The following is a 16,355-nucleotide window of genomic DNA, read 5'->3' as shown; positions in this document are numbered from 1 at the left end:
TCATTGGTTGTTTTATTTTTATTTTTTTGACTGTCAACTTATTTATTTTTATTATTATTTAAAAATGTTTAATTTTTATGGGTACGTAGTAGATATATGTATTTATGGGGTACCTGAGATTTTGTTTGTTTTGTTTTGTTTTTCAGACGGAGTCTCGCTCTGTTGCCCAGGCTAGAGTGCAGTGGCACAATCTCAGCTCACTGTAGCCTCCACCTCCCGGGTTCAAGTGATTCCCCTGCCTCAGCCTCCTGAGTAGCTGGAATTACAGGTGTGTGCCACCACATGCACCTCACACCCACCTCATTTTTGTATTCTTAGTAGAAACGGGGTTTCACCAGGCTGGTCTCAAACTCCCAACCTCAAGTGATCTGCCCACCTCGGCCTCCCAAAGTGCCAGGATTGCAGGCGTGAGCCACCGCACCTGGCCAAGTGTACGTGAGATATTTTGATACAGACATACAAAATCCAGTAATCACATTAGAGTAAATGGGGTATCCATCACCTCAAGCATTTATCATTTCTTTCTTTCTTTTTTTTTGAGATGGAGTCTCTCTGTGTCGCCCAGGCTGAAGTGCAGTGGTGTGATCTCAGTTCACTGCAACTTCTGCCTCCCGGGTTCAAGCAATTCTTCTACCTCAGCCTCCCACGTAGCTGGGACTACAGGCACATGCCACCACGCCTGGCTAATTTTTGTATTTTTCGTAGAGACGGGGTTTCACCATATTGGCCAGGCTGGTCTCAAACTCCTGACTTCATGATCCACCCATCTTGGCCTCCCAAAGTGCTGGGATTACAGGCTTGAGCCACCGCACCTGGTCTATGGGTTCCCTTTTTTTTCTATATCTTTGCCAGTGTTCATTATTGCCTGTGTTTTGGATAAAAACCATTTTAACTGGGTTGGTTGTTTTAATTTTTGCAATTTGGGGGCTACTACCTAAAAGCAACCAAGAGAAAAAGAAATACTTAAAAGGCGTTTTCTGATCATAGATCTCTGAGTCTCATTATATTAGCTTTTAATGATCAGAAAGTGATTCTGTGAAGATTCAAACTCATGTCAGCCATTGGGAAGAAGGGTCTAGTGTAGTTACATGAGCAAGGTGGATTAGAGGAAAAGGAAACAGTATTTCTTGGGGAAAATGGACTTAAAAAGGTGTAAATTACAGAGAAGTGTGTACATTTGTTCATTCATTCATTCATTCATTCAACAACTATTGGGCATCTACTCTGTGCCAGGCACATTGCTTAATGCTGGACTGTGATAAGTCTACAAGAATGTGAGTGTCAACGGAATATATCTTAGTATATGACTACATATTTTACAGATCCCATTTCATTCCATTTTAATATGAATGTACTATGCACAAAATTTAGTTTGATTTGGATGCAATTAGGAATCACCATTATTTTATTCAATAGGGCAAATGTGTATGAGCTTATAATTTTGGTCTATAAAAAGAACAATATATTTAGCTTTTATTTCAAGAGTACTATGTGTGATGATTGTAAAATGCAAATCTAATTTCCCATTCAAGGGGTATACATCTTATAATTCCAAAATTGGGTATTCTTATAAGAAAACTGGTCCTGCTAGGCACGGTGGCTCACGCCTGTAATCTCAGCACTTTGGGAGGCTGAGGCGGGTGGATCACCTGAGGTCAGGAGTTCGTGACCAGCCTGGCCAAGATGGTGAAACCTCATCTCTACTAAAAATACAAAAAAATTAGCCAGGCATGGTGGTGGGTGCCAGTAATCTCAGCTACTCATGAGGCTGAGGCAGAGAATTGCTTGAACCCAGGAGGTAGAGGTTGCAGTGAGCCAAGATCGCGCCACTGCACTCCAGCCTGGGCGACAGAGTGAGACTCCGTCTCAAAAAAAGAAAAAAGAAAAAAGAAAACTGGTTCTAAGAAAGAAAAATCTCTCTCAGAAGAGCTAATGAATGAGTAAATGGGAATTTAATATCATCCAACCTAGACATTAAGATTCAGACTTTAAAAATAGCCTCACAGGCCCAGCACAATGGCTCATGCCTGTAATCCCAGCATTTTGGGAGGCCATGTCAGGCAGATCTCTTGAGTCCAGGAGTTCAAGTCCAACTTAGGAAACGTAGGGAAACTCCATCTCTTAAAAAAAAAAAGAAGCCTCATAGCTGTTATTGAGATCATTTTACTCTGGAGTATTGTATTCAACAGTCTTAGTATAAATGACTACAATGTACATATAGTGTTTCCACTGACTGCATTTTATTTTGTGTGGATTTTATTAGTAGAACTTGTGTTGGCTCATTGGAATCTGTGGAAAATACGAAAACTGTAGCAGCACAACTGACTTTACTGACTTTTTTTGGTAAAATGAATATTCCAAGATCCTGGTATATAACTTTATGTGTGCTTGTAACTAATATGGCCTTGCTAGATGTATAACTAGTAAAAGAAAGAAAAGTGACTGCTAGTCTTCTAAAATAATAATTCTTAAGATTCCTCCCTGATGGTCTAGTGGCTAGGAACCCCCTCCCCCAACAACAAAAAAAAGGCTGGGCATGGTGGCTCACACCTGTAATTCCCAGCACTTTGGGAAGCTGAGGCAAGAGAATCACTTGAGCCCAGGAATTTGAGATTTTCAGGATTACAGAGAGATGATCACACCACTGTATTCCAGCCTAGGTGGCAGAGCAAGACTCATCTCAACCAAAAAAACAAAAAAAACAAACAACAACAACAACAAAAAACAGTAAAAAGTAGGGTCTTCTTTCTTTTCCACACTACCCCCATCCCATTTAAATTGTTGACTATTGGCTATAAAGTAAAAAAAAAAAAACAAAAACAGGTTGTAATTTAAATAAATAAATAAGTTGTTGACTAGAAGCCAACTCTTTAAGAAAAGAAGAAATCAGTGGAATAATTTATCCCTATAAATTCCTTGGTTGTCCAGAACTAGACATCGCCGATTTCAAAAAAAGAGATGAGCAAGCCAAGGCTGCTGGGACCTGCTGAGGGCTATGGAGTGAATTGGGAGCCTGGCCTGGAATGGAAGATTTCTTTCTTTCTTTTTTTTTTTTCTTGAGTGTCATTCTTGTTGCCCAGATTGGAGTGCAATGGCGCGATCTCTGCTCACTGCAACCTCTGCCTCCTGGGTTCAAGGGATTCTCCTGCCTCAGCCTCCCAAGTAGCTGGGATTATAGGCACTCGCCACCACGCCCGGGTAATTTTTTATAATTTTAGTAGAGACGGAGTTTCACCATGTTGGCCAGGCTGGTCTTGAATTCCTGACCTCAGGTGATCCACCTGCCTCAGTCTCCCAAAATGCTGGGATTACAGGTGTGAACCACCTTGCCTGGCCAGAAGATTTCTTATAATTCAGGTGTCTTCCAAGATGCTTGTTAAAGATGGCTCGTATCATATTTTCTTTTCTTGTTCGGTAGAAGCATTATATTTTCTTCAAAAAAATTTTTTAAAAATATTTATTTTATTTTATTTTTGAGACAGAGTCTTGCCCTGTTGCCTAGGCTGGAGTGCAGTAGTGCGATGCAACCTCTGCCTCCTGGGTTCAAGCGATTCTACTGCCTCAGCCACCTGAGTAGCTGGGATTACAGGTGCCCACCATCATGCCCAGCTAAGTTTTGTATTTTTAGTAGAGATAGGGTTTCACCATGCTGGCCAGGCTGGTCTCGAATTCCTGACCTCAGGTGATCCACCCGCCTCGGTCTCCCAAAATGCTGGGATTACAGGTGTGAACCACCTTGCCTGGCTGGAAGATTTCTTGTAATTCAGGTGTCTTCCAAGATGCTTGTTAAAGATGGCTCGTATCATGTTTTCTTTTCTTGTTCGGTAGAAGCATTATATTTTCTTTAAAAAAATTTTTTTAAAATATTTATTTATTTTATTTTTGAGACAGGGTCTTGCTGTGTTGCCCAGGCTGGAGTGCAGTGGTGCGATGCAACCTCTGCCTCCTGGGTTCAAGCGATTCTCCTGCCTCAGCTACCTGAGTAGCTGGGATTACAGGTGCCCACCATCATGCCCAGCTAAGTTTTGTATTTTTAGTAGAGATAGGGTTTCACCATGTTGGCCAGGCTGGTCGCGAACTCCTGACCTTAAGTGATCTGTCCACCTCAGCCTCCCAAAGTGCTGGGATTACAGGAGTGAGCCACTTTGCCCAATCTATTTTTTTTATTTTTTGAGACAGGGTCTTGCTATGTTGCCCAGGCTGGTGTCTTTTTTTTTTTTTTTTTTGAGATGGAGTTTTGCTCTTTTTGCCCAGGCAGGAGTGCAATGGCACGATCTCAGCTCCCTGCAACCTCCGCCTCCCAGGTTCAAGTGATTCTCCTGTCTCAGCCTCCTGAGTAGCTGGGATTACAGGCACGCCCACCACACCTGGCTAATTTTGTATTTTTAGTAGAGACGGGGTTTCACCATGTTGGCCAGGCTGGTCTCGAACTCCTGACCTTAGGTGATCCACCAGCCTCAGCCTCCCAAGGTGCTGGGATTACAGGAGTGAGCCACCGCACCTGGCTGAAGCATTCTGTTTTCTCCTTAACTTTTTTTTTTTTTTTTTTTTTTTGTAGAGACAGGGTCTCTCTATCTTGCCCAGGCTGGTCTCAAACTGCTGGCCACAAGCGATCCTCCTGCCTCAGCCTCCCAAAGTACCAGGATAACAGGTGTGAGCCACTACACCTGACCTCTCCTTAACTTTTAAAAATAGTAAAATATTGGCCAGGCACGGTGGCTCACGCCTGTAATCCCAGCACTTTGGGAGGCCGAGGTGGGCGGATCACCTGAGGTCAGGAGTTCAAGACCAGCCTGACTAACATGGAGAAACCCTCTCTCTACTAAAAATACAAAGTTAGCTGGTCGTGGTGGCATATGCCTGTAATCCCAGCTACTCAGGAGGCTGAGGCAGGAGAATCGCTTGAACCTGTGAGGCAGAGGTTGCAGCGAGCCGAGATCATGCCATTGCACTCCAGCCTGGGCAACAAGAGCGGAACTCCATCTCAAAAAAAAAAAAAAAAAAAAAAGATAAAATATCAGCTGTGTATGGTGGCTTATGCCTGTAATCCCAGCACCACTTTGGGAGGCTGAGGCGGGTGGATCACCTGAGGTCAGGAGTTCCAGACCAGCCTGGCCAACATGGTGAAGCCCCCATCTCTATTTATAATTTTTAAAAATATATATATAAAAGAAAAAATACAAATGATAAAATAGGGCCTAGGATGGTAGTGTGGCACACTGGTCAAGAGTAAATTAGTGGGCCAGGTGTGGTGGCTCACACCTGTAATTCCAGCACTTTGGGAAGCTGAGGCATGTGGATCACTTGAGGTCAGGAGTTCGAGACCAGCCTGGCCAACATGGTGAAGCTCCAGTTCTACAAAAAATACAAAAAATTAGCCGGGTGTGGTGGTGTCCACCTGTAGTTTCAGCTACTTGGGAGATGAGAACCCCTTGAGTCCAGAGGCGAAGGTTGCAGCCAGCCGAGATCACACCACTGCACTCCAGCCTGGGTGACAGAGCCAGACCCTGTCTCAAAACGAACAGACAAACAAACAAACAAACAAAAGAGTAAGACTTCTGGAGTCAGCCAGTCTGGGTTTTTGTTCTGGTTCCACCTGTGTAAACTTTGAGCAGATTATTTAACTTGCATAAGTCTCAGTTTCCTTATCTTTGAAATGGACATTATAACAATACTCCCTTATCACTAAGAATGGCTGTGATGATGAAATGAGATAACAGCACAGGGCAAGGCACATAGTAAGCTCTCATCAAGTGGTAGTTTAATTTTATTATTATTATATACTTGTTAAATATATGCCTGATGGCTGGGCGCCATGGCTCATGCCTGTAATCCCAGCACTTTGGGAGGCCAAGGCGGGTGGATCACCTGAGGTCAGGAGTTCAAGACCAGCCTGACCAACATAGTGAAACCCTGTCTCTACTAAAAATACAAACATTAGCCGGGAGTGGTGGCTGGCGCCTGTAATCCCAGCTACTCGGGAGGCTGAGGCAGAAGAATCTCTTGAACCTGAAAGGGGGAGGTAGCAGTTAGCCAAGATCGTGCCATTATACTCCAGTGTGGGCAAAAAGAGTGAAACTCTGTCTTTAAAATATATATATATGTATATATATATATACACACACATATATATATACACATATATGTATATATATGTGTATATATATATGCCTGACAACTAGGAAATTCCTTGGAAAACTTTGCAAGAAGTAATGCAATAGCAATATTAAATAAATAATGCAATAGGAATATTCATTCATTTACCCAAACTATTTGTTTTTAAACTAGAAATGATTGCAAATTGCTCAATCAATAGTTTGGGCAGTTCATGTGGCTTTCCTGAGCATTCTGTCCCCTTTCAGGTCTTGCTTCGAGTTAATTAGATTCTTTGCTCTTCCACAAATGAGTTGGCACGTGGGTGCTTGGGAATTTCATTTTCACTTCAACTGCTTTTAGGGACTCCTCTATCACAGTAAAAGTAGGAATGCCAAGTTTCTTGTCCAAAGAATAGGTTTTAACTCCACTTTTATTTTTTTCCAGTGTCTTACAGAAAAATATTTCTTTTTTTGTCTGTTATTTGCAATGTGCAAAGCCAGTAACTGACCTTATGATCCTGTTCTTTCATTCACCGTTTACAAACACTACTGTCTATAGTCTATGATTAGTTTTTTTAAAATTAAAAACATTTAACTACTAATTAGTAAAAACTATACATGTAAGGGTGTTGGAAAATATGACTAAGTCATCCTCAAATACAGTGAACAAAAAATATGCTTACTATTCCAAGGAGAACTGAGAAAAATATGTATAGCATAAAAAATGTCTCTCATTACCACGTGTAGTGGCACGGCCTCTAGTCCCTGCTACGTGGGGGGCTGACACTAGAGGATCTCTTGAGCCCTGGAGTTCGAGGCTGCAGTGAGCTAGGATTGTACCACTGCACTCCACCCTGGATGACAGAATGAGACCCCATCTCTAAAAAAAAAAATTTTAAGTTTCTCTCAAAGCTAAATGTAATAATAGAAGTCATTTATTTTGACATTATCTTCTGCCTAAATTTTGTTATTAAAGTATTATTTTTTTCTATGAAATATTGATTATTATAGAAAGTACTGGCTTTTAAAAACTGTTTTGATTTGGGAAAAGTTAAAAAAACAAAAAAGCAAAGAAGACAAACCCATATTGATTTCCTAATTCTTCTTTTAAACACTGATTTTGGAAGTTTGAAAGTCTAAGAACCAGCTAAGTGAGGTGGCTCAAACCTGTAATCCCAGTACATTGGGAGTACTGGGATACTGCCCGAGAGGCAGGAGTATTGTTTGAGCCCAGGCATTTAAGACCAGCCTGGGCAACATAGCAAGAGCCTGTCTCAAAAAAAAAAGAAACAAAGAAAAAAGAAAAAAAAAAAGTCTAAGAAGCAGGGATAATTGTAATAGTGAACATTTATGAAAGGTTTACTATGAGCCAGGCCTATGCTAAGAACTTACAAACATTAATCCATTTAATTCTTACAGCACCCCTGTGAGGTGAGTGCCAATATTATACCCAATTTATAGGTAAGGTAATGAGGAACCCAAGGTTAGGTAACCCAAGGTTGCACAGCTAATAATGGTAAACCCAGGATTCTGATCCTGAATCTAAATCTATTTCTTTTTCTTTTCTTTTCCTTTTTTTTCTTTTTTTTGAGAAAGGGTCTCACTTTTTTTTTTTTTTTTTTTTTTTTTTGAGACGGAGTCTCGCTCTGTCGCCCAGGCTGGAGTGCAGTGGCACGATTCGGCTCACTGCAAGCTCTGCCTCCTGGTTCATGCCATTCTCCCGCCTCAGCCTCCCCAGTAGCTGGGACTGCAGATGCCTGCCACCATGTCCGGCTAATTTTTCTGTATTTTTAGTAGAGACGGGGTTTCACTGCGTTAGCCAGGATGGTCTCGATCTCCCGACCTCGTGATCTGCCCGCCTCGGTCTCCCAAAGTGCTGGGATTACAGGCATGAGCCACTGCGCCTGGCCAGGGTCTCACTTTTTGAGAAAGTGTTGCCCTAGAAGTGCAGTGGTATAATCACTGCTCACTGCAGCCTCGACTTCATGGGCCAAAGCAATCCTCCCACCTCAGCCTCCTGAGTATCTGGGACTGCAGGAGTGCACTACCATGCCTGGCTGATTTTTTTATGTTCTATAGAGTTGGTGTCTCACTTTGTTGCTCAGGTTGGTCTTGAACTCCTGGGCGATCTTCCTGCCACAGCCTCCCTGTGTGCTGGGATTACAGGTGTGAGCCACTGCAACCAGCCACAGATTTGTTTTAAGATGAGTAAATGCTCTACATTTGAATAGTAGTCCATCTATGTGGGTTGACAGATGCCTTTTTTGTCTGTTTTTAAAAATGAGGGCCAGCTACTTGGGAGGCTGTGGTGGGAGGATCGCTTGAGCCCAGGAGGTTGAGGCTGCAGTGAGCCATGACTGCACCACTGCATTCCAGTCTGGGTGACAGAGTGAGACTCTGCCTTACAATAAAATGAAATGAAATGAGGATGCTCTGTAGATTGAGCCCACTTTCAACACTACCTGTCTGGTTATGATATAATGAGTGGTCCCATTTGGACTTTCTGGCTGTCCAGATCTATCAGTCTGTCTCCAATCTATTGCTTCTACTAAACACAAGCCAATTTCCTCTTGGAAAACTAGCTTGTAATCTTTAGAATTCCCTAGGTGGATTCTTTCACATTCTATTTTAATTTGTTTTATGTTATCAATGACCATATAAAAGGCTTTAAGGTCTAATCAACTAGTATTCTCCCTTGAAACTACTAGAAGAGGTAAGTGAATTACCATCTAGCGTGGACAACGCAATCGGTTTTTTTTTTTTTTTTTTTTTTTTTGCATTTTAACAACACTGAAAATGTGATTGCATTATGGTCTACAGGAAAGGGCAGTTAACAGACAATCATGAGTCCCGCTTCAGCTGTTCATTAGCTGTGGGAGCAACTTATCTTGGCTCTCTGAACATTAGATTTCTTGTTTATAAAATAGAAATTATTACCTTGCTGGTTGTTATGAGGATTATATGAGATACATTCAGGCAATCAACACATGTTGACATAAAGGTAGTTTAGCTAATTTAGACAAGGGAGTCAGGGAAGGTTCCATCAATTTAATTTTCTGTCTCTAGCCATCACCCCAAATACTGGAGGTAATTTCAGAGATTTCAGGTAATAAAGGGATAGGGAAAGAATTAGAATCTTAGACTCAAAAAATCTCTAACCTACATCTATTTAGAATTTTACAACTTACTTTAAAGGTAATATACTCATCTTGTGCTGTGTAAATCTTGCAAAGTTCTCTAGCCAAATGCAATACATTTCACTCTGACAAGACTAAAGACTATTCAAATAATGTGAATATAAAATATTATACAACTTTTTTCAACTTATGGTTCATTTATACAAAGACTCATTGCCATAGGAGAAGCATCTCAATTATTTTCCAGCTGGGCGCGGTGGCTCACGCCTGAAATCTCAGCACTTTGGGAGGCCGAGGCCGGTGGATCACGAGGTCAGGAGTCCGAGAGCAGCCTGGCCAATATGGTGAAACCCTGTCTCTACTAAAAATACAAAAAAAATTAGCCAGGTTTAGTGGCACATGCCTGCAGTCCCAGCTACTTGGGAGGCTGAAGCAGGAGAATCGCTTGAAACCGGGAGGTGGAGGTTGCAGTGAGCCAAGATCATGCCACTGCACTCCAGCCTGGGCGACAGAGTGAGACTCCATCTCAAAAAAAAAAAAAATTTTTTTTTCTAGTGGTTGCAATCATTTTATGGAATTCTGTTATTCTCTCTCTCTCCCTCGAAGTTTTTTATGGCCCTCCCTGTTGGATTTGGGTCCCTCTTCTGTAGGTTTCCATATCTGCAATTTCCAAAGGCATCTGGGATGTATGGTTCTGTCATGTATATGGGGCTCCCCCAAGAGATTATTAATTTGCAGCGGGCAAGAACTCCTCATGTTCCTGACAACCCTTACTATCCTGCCCCCGGCACTCACAGCTGTGCCACTGCAATCTGCTCTGGGATCCTGGGACTAATCCCATCATGTCCTTCCTGTTCCTCCCTGTTTATGTCAGCCCAGTCTCCCAGGTCATCACTCATCCTTTAGGCTCTGATATCCACATGGCCTTGGATATCCCCTTTTCTGATCCCATGTCTTACCCTTCTCCAACTTCTTCTTTTTAAAAAAAACTTTTTTAATTTTTATTTTTTTGAGACAAAGTCTTGCTCTCTCACCCAGGCTAGAGTGCAGTGGCATGATCTCGGCTCACTGCAACCTCCACCTCTCACATTCAAATGATTCTCCTGCTTCAGTCTCCCGAGTAGCTGGGACTACAGGTGCGCACCACCACACCTGTCCAATTTTTGCATTTTTAGTAGAGGCGTGGTTTCACTATGTTGGCCAGACTGGTCTCGAACTCCTGATCTCATTTGATCCACCTTCCTCAGCCTCCCAAAGTGCTGGCATTACAGGCATCAGCCACTGCACCGGCCCACTCCCCAACTTCTGCAACTCTTCCACAGGGACCTCAGCTGTATTCTTTCAAAAACCTCACTTCCTCACTTATCTGAATGCTCTCTTTGCCTGCTTGCTAGACCAGGTTCTCTTGAGCACATTGCTCCCCTTGCTGTTGATGGCCGTTTTCTCTCCCACACTCCTCAGACCACAGGCCTGCAAATGGGGTGAGTGTTCTCGTTCCTGCGTCCAGGCCATTTTCCCTCCCACTCTGTAGCTCCCACTACCACCTCTGACTGTCACATCATCAAACTCTACCCCACCGTGTTGCTGTCCTCTAACGCCTCCTCCTTCCCACACACGCCCTCATTCCTTCAAGCTTCCTCTCACCCACGTGGTTTCTGTCATCCTTTTTGATGATTGTTTTATCCCTACAGATGATTTTTTTCAATACGGTATCTAGTCTTAGTGTTCTTAGGCTTCCCCTCTTCAAATGGCCTTGCACCCTCCCATGCCTCATGCCACTCACACCCAAAGTCAATCCTTAGACTTCATCATTACTAATAACTGCAACCTGTCCATCAGCTCAATTTCAAGTGCCAGCTATTATTGTTACCATTACTAATTTACAGAATTTGTTGAATGGGACCACTCACTTGTGGGATTAGCACAGGCAAATGAATTACGTTCTTTCAGCCCCATTTGCTGTATTCAGGGGCTGTTGTGTGGGTTGGTTGAGATCAGATATTAGTGGCAGGAGACTGGGAAAGAGCTGCAAGAAGGGCTGAACAGTGAAGAGATTAAGGGTGATGAAATTAAGCCAGGAGGAAAGAGGTAAAGCCTGGGGCAGAGAAGAGTGTAGAACAATAATCCATGCTGGAGAAAAGGGATGGCAGATCTGCACACCAGAAGGTGGGGCCCTGGAGAAGGAACAGTAAATAGATTATGAACTGGAGACCTGCAGGGCAAGCAAGGGTATAATAGGGAGATTAAAGGCAGCCCAGGGATCCAGGGAGAAGAAAATGGGCCAGGGCACAGAGTAGGGGCTTGTTGGGGACAAGCCCCCCAAAATCTGGTCATAAACTGGCCCCAAAACTGGCCATAAACAAAATCTCTGCAGCACTGTGACATGTTCATGATGGCCATAATGCCCGCACTGGAAGATTGTGAGTTTACCGGAATGAGAGCAAGGAATACCTGGCCTGCCCAGGGCGGAAAACTGCTGAAAGGCATTCTTAAGCCACAGACAATAGCACAAGCGATCTGTGCCTTAAGGACATGCTCCTGCTGCAGTTAACTAGCCCAACCTATTCCTTTAATTAGGCCTGTCCCTTCGTTTCCCATAAGGGATACTTATAGTTAATCCCATTTCCCATAAGGGGTACTTTTAGTTAATCGAATATCTATAAAAACAATGCTAATGACTGGTTTGCTGTTAATAAATATGTGGGTAAATCTCTGTTCGGGGCTCTCAGCTCTGAAGGCTGTGAGACCCCTGATTTCCCACTTTACACCTCTATATTTCTGTGTGTGTGTCTTTAATTCCTCTAGCGCTGCTGGGTTAGGGTCTCCCTGACCAAGCTGGTCTTGGCAGGGGCTGAACAAGTATTTGTTAAAAAAATAAATATGTGACTCCAGGCTTAGGGTTTTGTTATTGTTTGGGCAATCTATTTTGGATCAAGATGTGCAAGGGTGTCACATTTTAGGGGGGGTATGGGGATGGGGAAGGGTGAGGCATGTTTCTTGCTTTTGTGTTAGAATGGCTGGAGATCTGGGCAGATGTATTGGAAGAGGGCTTCAGCCTTCTCAGGCTCTAAGCAGCTTTGTATCAGCAAGGTATGAATTGGACTTCAGCACCCCCATCTTTGTACCTAGGTTGGCAGGGATGGGTATGGTTAATGATGTGGTAGCCCTCTAAAGTTAGTTCTTGAAACCCTCCCTCAATAGTCTTTATATTGGTTGAATCTGGATTTCTGCCTACCTGGAAGCCAAAAAAAACTTTAGTTTTTCTGCTGTGACCTCCCTTTTGCTGCAACAGTTGAGGCCAAGATCTAGTTTAAAATGAACAGATGTGTGAACAGAGGTGTGACTCAGGGATTTCTCTCTCACTCTTTTTTTTTTTTTTTTTTTTCATGCCGGGCAGGTAATGTACCAACGTTGTAATAAGATTTGTGGTGGTACGTTTCACACATGTGTGTGAACACAATCATCATGCTCGTGAACTACGAGAGGATTTTTTTTTTTTTTATTTTTTAGTAGAGATGACTGAGCATCAGTCATCAGAAGGCCTATCTTTATTTTATTTTACTTTTTGAGGCAAAGTCATGTTCTGTTGCCCAGGCTAGAGTGCAGTGGCATGATCTCGGCTCACTGCAACCTCTGCCTCCCGGGTTCAAGAGATTCTCCCGCCTCAGCCTCCTGAGTAGCTGGGATCACAGGCGTATGCCACCATGCCTGGCTAATTTTTATATTTCTATATTGTTTAGTAGAGATGGGGTTTCACCATGTTGGCCAGGCTGGTTTTGAACTCCTGACCTCAAGTGATCTGCCTCCCTTGGCCTCCCAAAGTGTTGGGATTACAGGTGTGAGCCACTGCACCCAGCCAGAAGGTGTATCTTTATAATTTGCCCTTACCACCTTCCCCTCTTGAGAAAATCTCATCATGGACCCTGTCTGGCCCAGTGAGCTGTAGTCATTTGACCCCAGAGGACAGCTGAAAACACGTTTTTCCTCGAGGCTCTGGTAGTTACCAGGAGTTAACAATTTCCTTAGTTGTCTCTTGTTTGGTTCTTATATCCAGAGGTGTGCCCAAGGATTCTTCAGAACTGTTATTTTGAGCCCTGTTTTTATTGATTTCAATGCAGAACGATACAGCCTGATTATTTTCCAGTTATTCAATTTGACAATTTTGAAATATTTTATAAATAATTTGTCTGTTTAGAAATTTAGGTTGATATTATGCAACTTTCAACATACTTTTAAAATCCATTCTATGATATCAGTTAGCTTTGTTTTGGCTTTGAAACTTGCCCAAGGTCATAGAGTTAGTAAGTGGCAAGGCTGAGATTTAAAAGCCTTGAAGGGACTGGGCGCGGTGGCTCACACTTGTAATCCCAGGACTTTGGGAGGACGAGGTGGGCGGATCACTTGAGGTCAGGAGATTGAGACCAGCCTGGCCAACATGGTGAAACCCCATCTCTACTAAAAAATATAAATATAAAAGTTAGCTGGGCGTGGTGGTGGGTGCCTGTAGTTCCAGCTACTCAGGAGGCTGAGGCTGGAGAATCGCTTGAACCCAGGAGGCAGAGGTTGCAGGGAGCTGAGATCATGTCATTGCACTCCAGCCTGGGTGACAGAGTGAGACTCCATCACAAGGAAAAAAAAAACCTTTTAGGGTTTGGACTTGAATTGTGACTCTTGTTCAAAAGCTGGGTACATTTCTTAGCCTCTGTTAAAAAAACAAAAAAAGATCTAATTTTTGAGCACCTGCCAGATTCCAGGCACTATTCTAAGAACTTTTCTCATCTGTAAATTGGGAATATAATCTTGAAGATGCTTGGGCATGCATGTAACATCCTTAGGGCGGAAGCTGAAATATTATAGGTATTCAATAATGTTAGTCCTTGTGATTGTCATTAGTCATCTTGTCTGCCAAGAAATATGACTGGCTACAAAAATGCAGCGTTACCCTCGCCATTGCCATTTAAAATGTTACTCTTCTGAAGAATATTTGTAAACATGTCACCAATACTCTCTTCTCTTAAATAATTTAAAAATAAACTTTTAATTTCATTTAAATTTATTTAAAACTTTTAATTTTAGAATAATTTTAGATTTACAGAAAAGTTGCAGGAGAGTACAGAGAGTTCCCCTGTGTCCCTTACCTGCATCTCACATGACAGTGGTACATTTGTCACCACCAAGAAGCCAACATTGGTACATTACTATTAACTAAACCCCAGACTTTATTCAGATTTCACTAATATCCTTTTTCTGTTCCAGGATTCAATCCCCGTTGAATTTGGCACATGCTCCATTCCGCATTTGGCAGTCACTGTTCTGTTAGCTTTCTAGCCACCTCTGCTCATAGACAGGCCCCAGGAATCACTAGTTATGCTCTCATTTTGGCATTTGCAGCCTGCTGCCCTTCGCTTTTTTTTTTTTTTTTTTGAGACAGAGTTGCCCAGGCTGGAGTGCAGTGGCGTGATCTTGACTCACTGCAACCTCCGCCTCCCGGGCCCAAGCGATTCTTCTGCCTCAGCCTCCTGAGTAGCTGGGATTACAGGTACCCACCACCATGTCCGGCTTATTTTTGTATTTTTAGTAGAGACGGGGTTTTGTCATGTTGACCAGGCTGGTCTTGAACTCCTGACCTCAGGTGATCTACCCACCTCAGCCTCCCAAAGTGCTGGGATTACAGGTGTGAGCCACCATGCCCGGCCTGCCCTTCAGTTTTTCTGGCCAATCATTTTCTTACTCTCTGACGAATGAATAGAATTGACCCCTAACAGTGGTACTTACTAGCGGTGAGACCTAACTTAAGTCCTTTAGAAATCCTCAGTTTTCTCATCCATAATATAAAATGTGGGAAACAATAGTTTCTACATGGCTTGGTACATAATGACTCCATCTTAAAACATGTTCATTGTTGCTTTTGTTATATCATTATGCTTTCCTCTTCAGATTATAAACCAGCCTAGCTGCTTATTTTTTCCCAATTTTTTTATTTAATTTTTTGTTGAGAAGATGTTTTGCTCTTGCTGCCCAGGCTGGAGAGCAATGGCACGATCTTGGCTCACTGCAACGTCTGCCTCCCGGGTTCAACCGATTTTCCTGCCTCAGCCTCCTGAGTAGCTGGGATTACAGGCAGCTGCCACCACACCCAGCTAATTTTTGTAGTTTTAGTAGAGATGGTGTATCACTATGTTGGCCAGGCTGGAGTGCAGTGGTGTGATCTTGGCTCACTGCAGCCTCAACGTCCTGGGCTCAAATGATCCTTCTACCTCAGCCTCCTGAGTAGCTAGGACTACAGGTGCACACCACAACGCCTAGCTAATTTTTTGTATTTTTTGTAGAGATAGGGTTTTGCCATATTGCCCAGGCTGGTCTCAAACTCCGGGGCTCAAGCAATCCTCCTTCCTCAGCCTCTCAAAGTGGTGAGATTACCAGCCTCAGCCGCTGCACCCGGCTAGTGTCCCTACTTTTTTAATCCTCTCATGTTATCTCAAATGTTACTCAGTTTGCTGGATGGGATTTGCTGACTCAGAGATTGCTGCTTAATTGCCACAGTAGTTTAAATGCTCCTTTTAAAAACACTTTGCTACTTTCCTTCTTTTATAGAAAATTTTGGGATGTACATGGTACAAAGGGAGAATCTGAAATGCCAAATTCTAAAGTTTTTTTTGTCAGTCCTCCCCCAGCCTTTATTTTGGTGTTTCTTATTCCTAGAACTGCCACCATACTGCCTGCAAAGAGGGGAAGGCCCGTGCATCTGCCGCAAGCAGGAGAGGGCAGAGCTGACAGCTGTGATCTGGAATATGCGATTTGGAGGATTCGAATCATTTCAGTGGGCTGTGCTTGGGTCATGTGACCTAATCAGGAAATTTCATGCAATCTGACATTTCCCCCTCAGAGTTGCTTAGGAACCTAAGGAAGGCTCTGGCTCTGAATGGCAGGATGGTAATAAATTAGTCGGTCCCCAGCCTAGCCATCTGGCTTAAGTAAATTAAGAGTATAACCCATATGGGATTTGTCTAAAATAGCGATTCTCATTTTTTCCCCTCCTCTCATTTTTTTTTTCCTCTTCATCTGGGCTCTTTAAATGGGTTTAACTTTGCATAGAATAACCGAGCTGACTTTACCCTCTGCT

At 42.9% G+C, this 16,355-nt stretch overlaps 1 long non-coding RNA gene and 1 other non-coding gene across 2 annotated transcripts in view; one reads left to right on the top strand and one right to left on the bottom strand.

The window, feature by feature from the left end:
• LOC134807501 (uncharacterized) overlaps positions 1-16,355 on the top strand; it is a 60,619-nt gene that overhangs the window by 25,169 nt on the left and 19,095 nt on the right. The window lies entirely within an intron of this gene.
• LOC112205177 (small nucleolar RNA U13) lies at positions 12,620-12,720 on the bottom strand. Its single transcript, XR_002939024.1, has one exon. It is a non-coding gene; the product is annotated as a small nucleolar RNA U13 (small nucleolar RNA).

Source organism: Pan troglodytes, chromosome 10, assembly GCF_028858775.2.
Source record: "Pan troglodytes isolate AG18354 chromosome 10, NHGRI_mPanTro3-v2.0_pri, whole genome shotgun sequence".
In the NCBI taxonomy this organism is placed as follows: domain Eukaryota; kingdom Metazoa; phylum Chordata; class Mammalia; order Primates; family Hominidae; genus Pan; species Pan troglodytes.
This window is presented reverse-complemented; position numbering and strand designations above follow the sequence as displayed.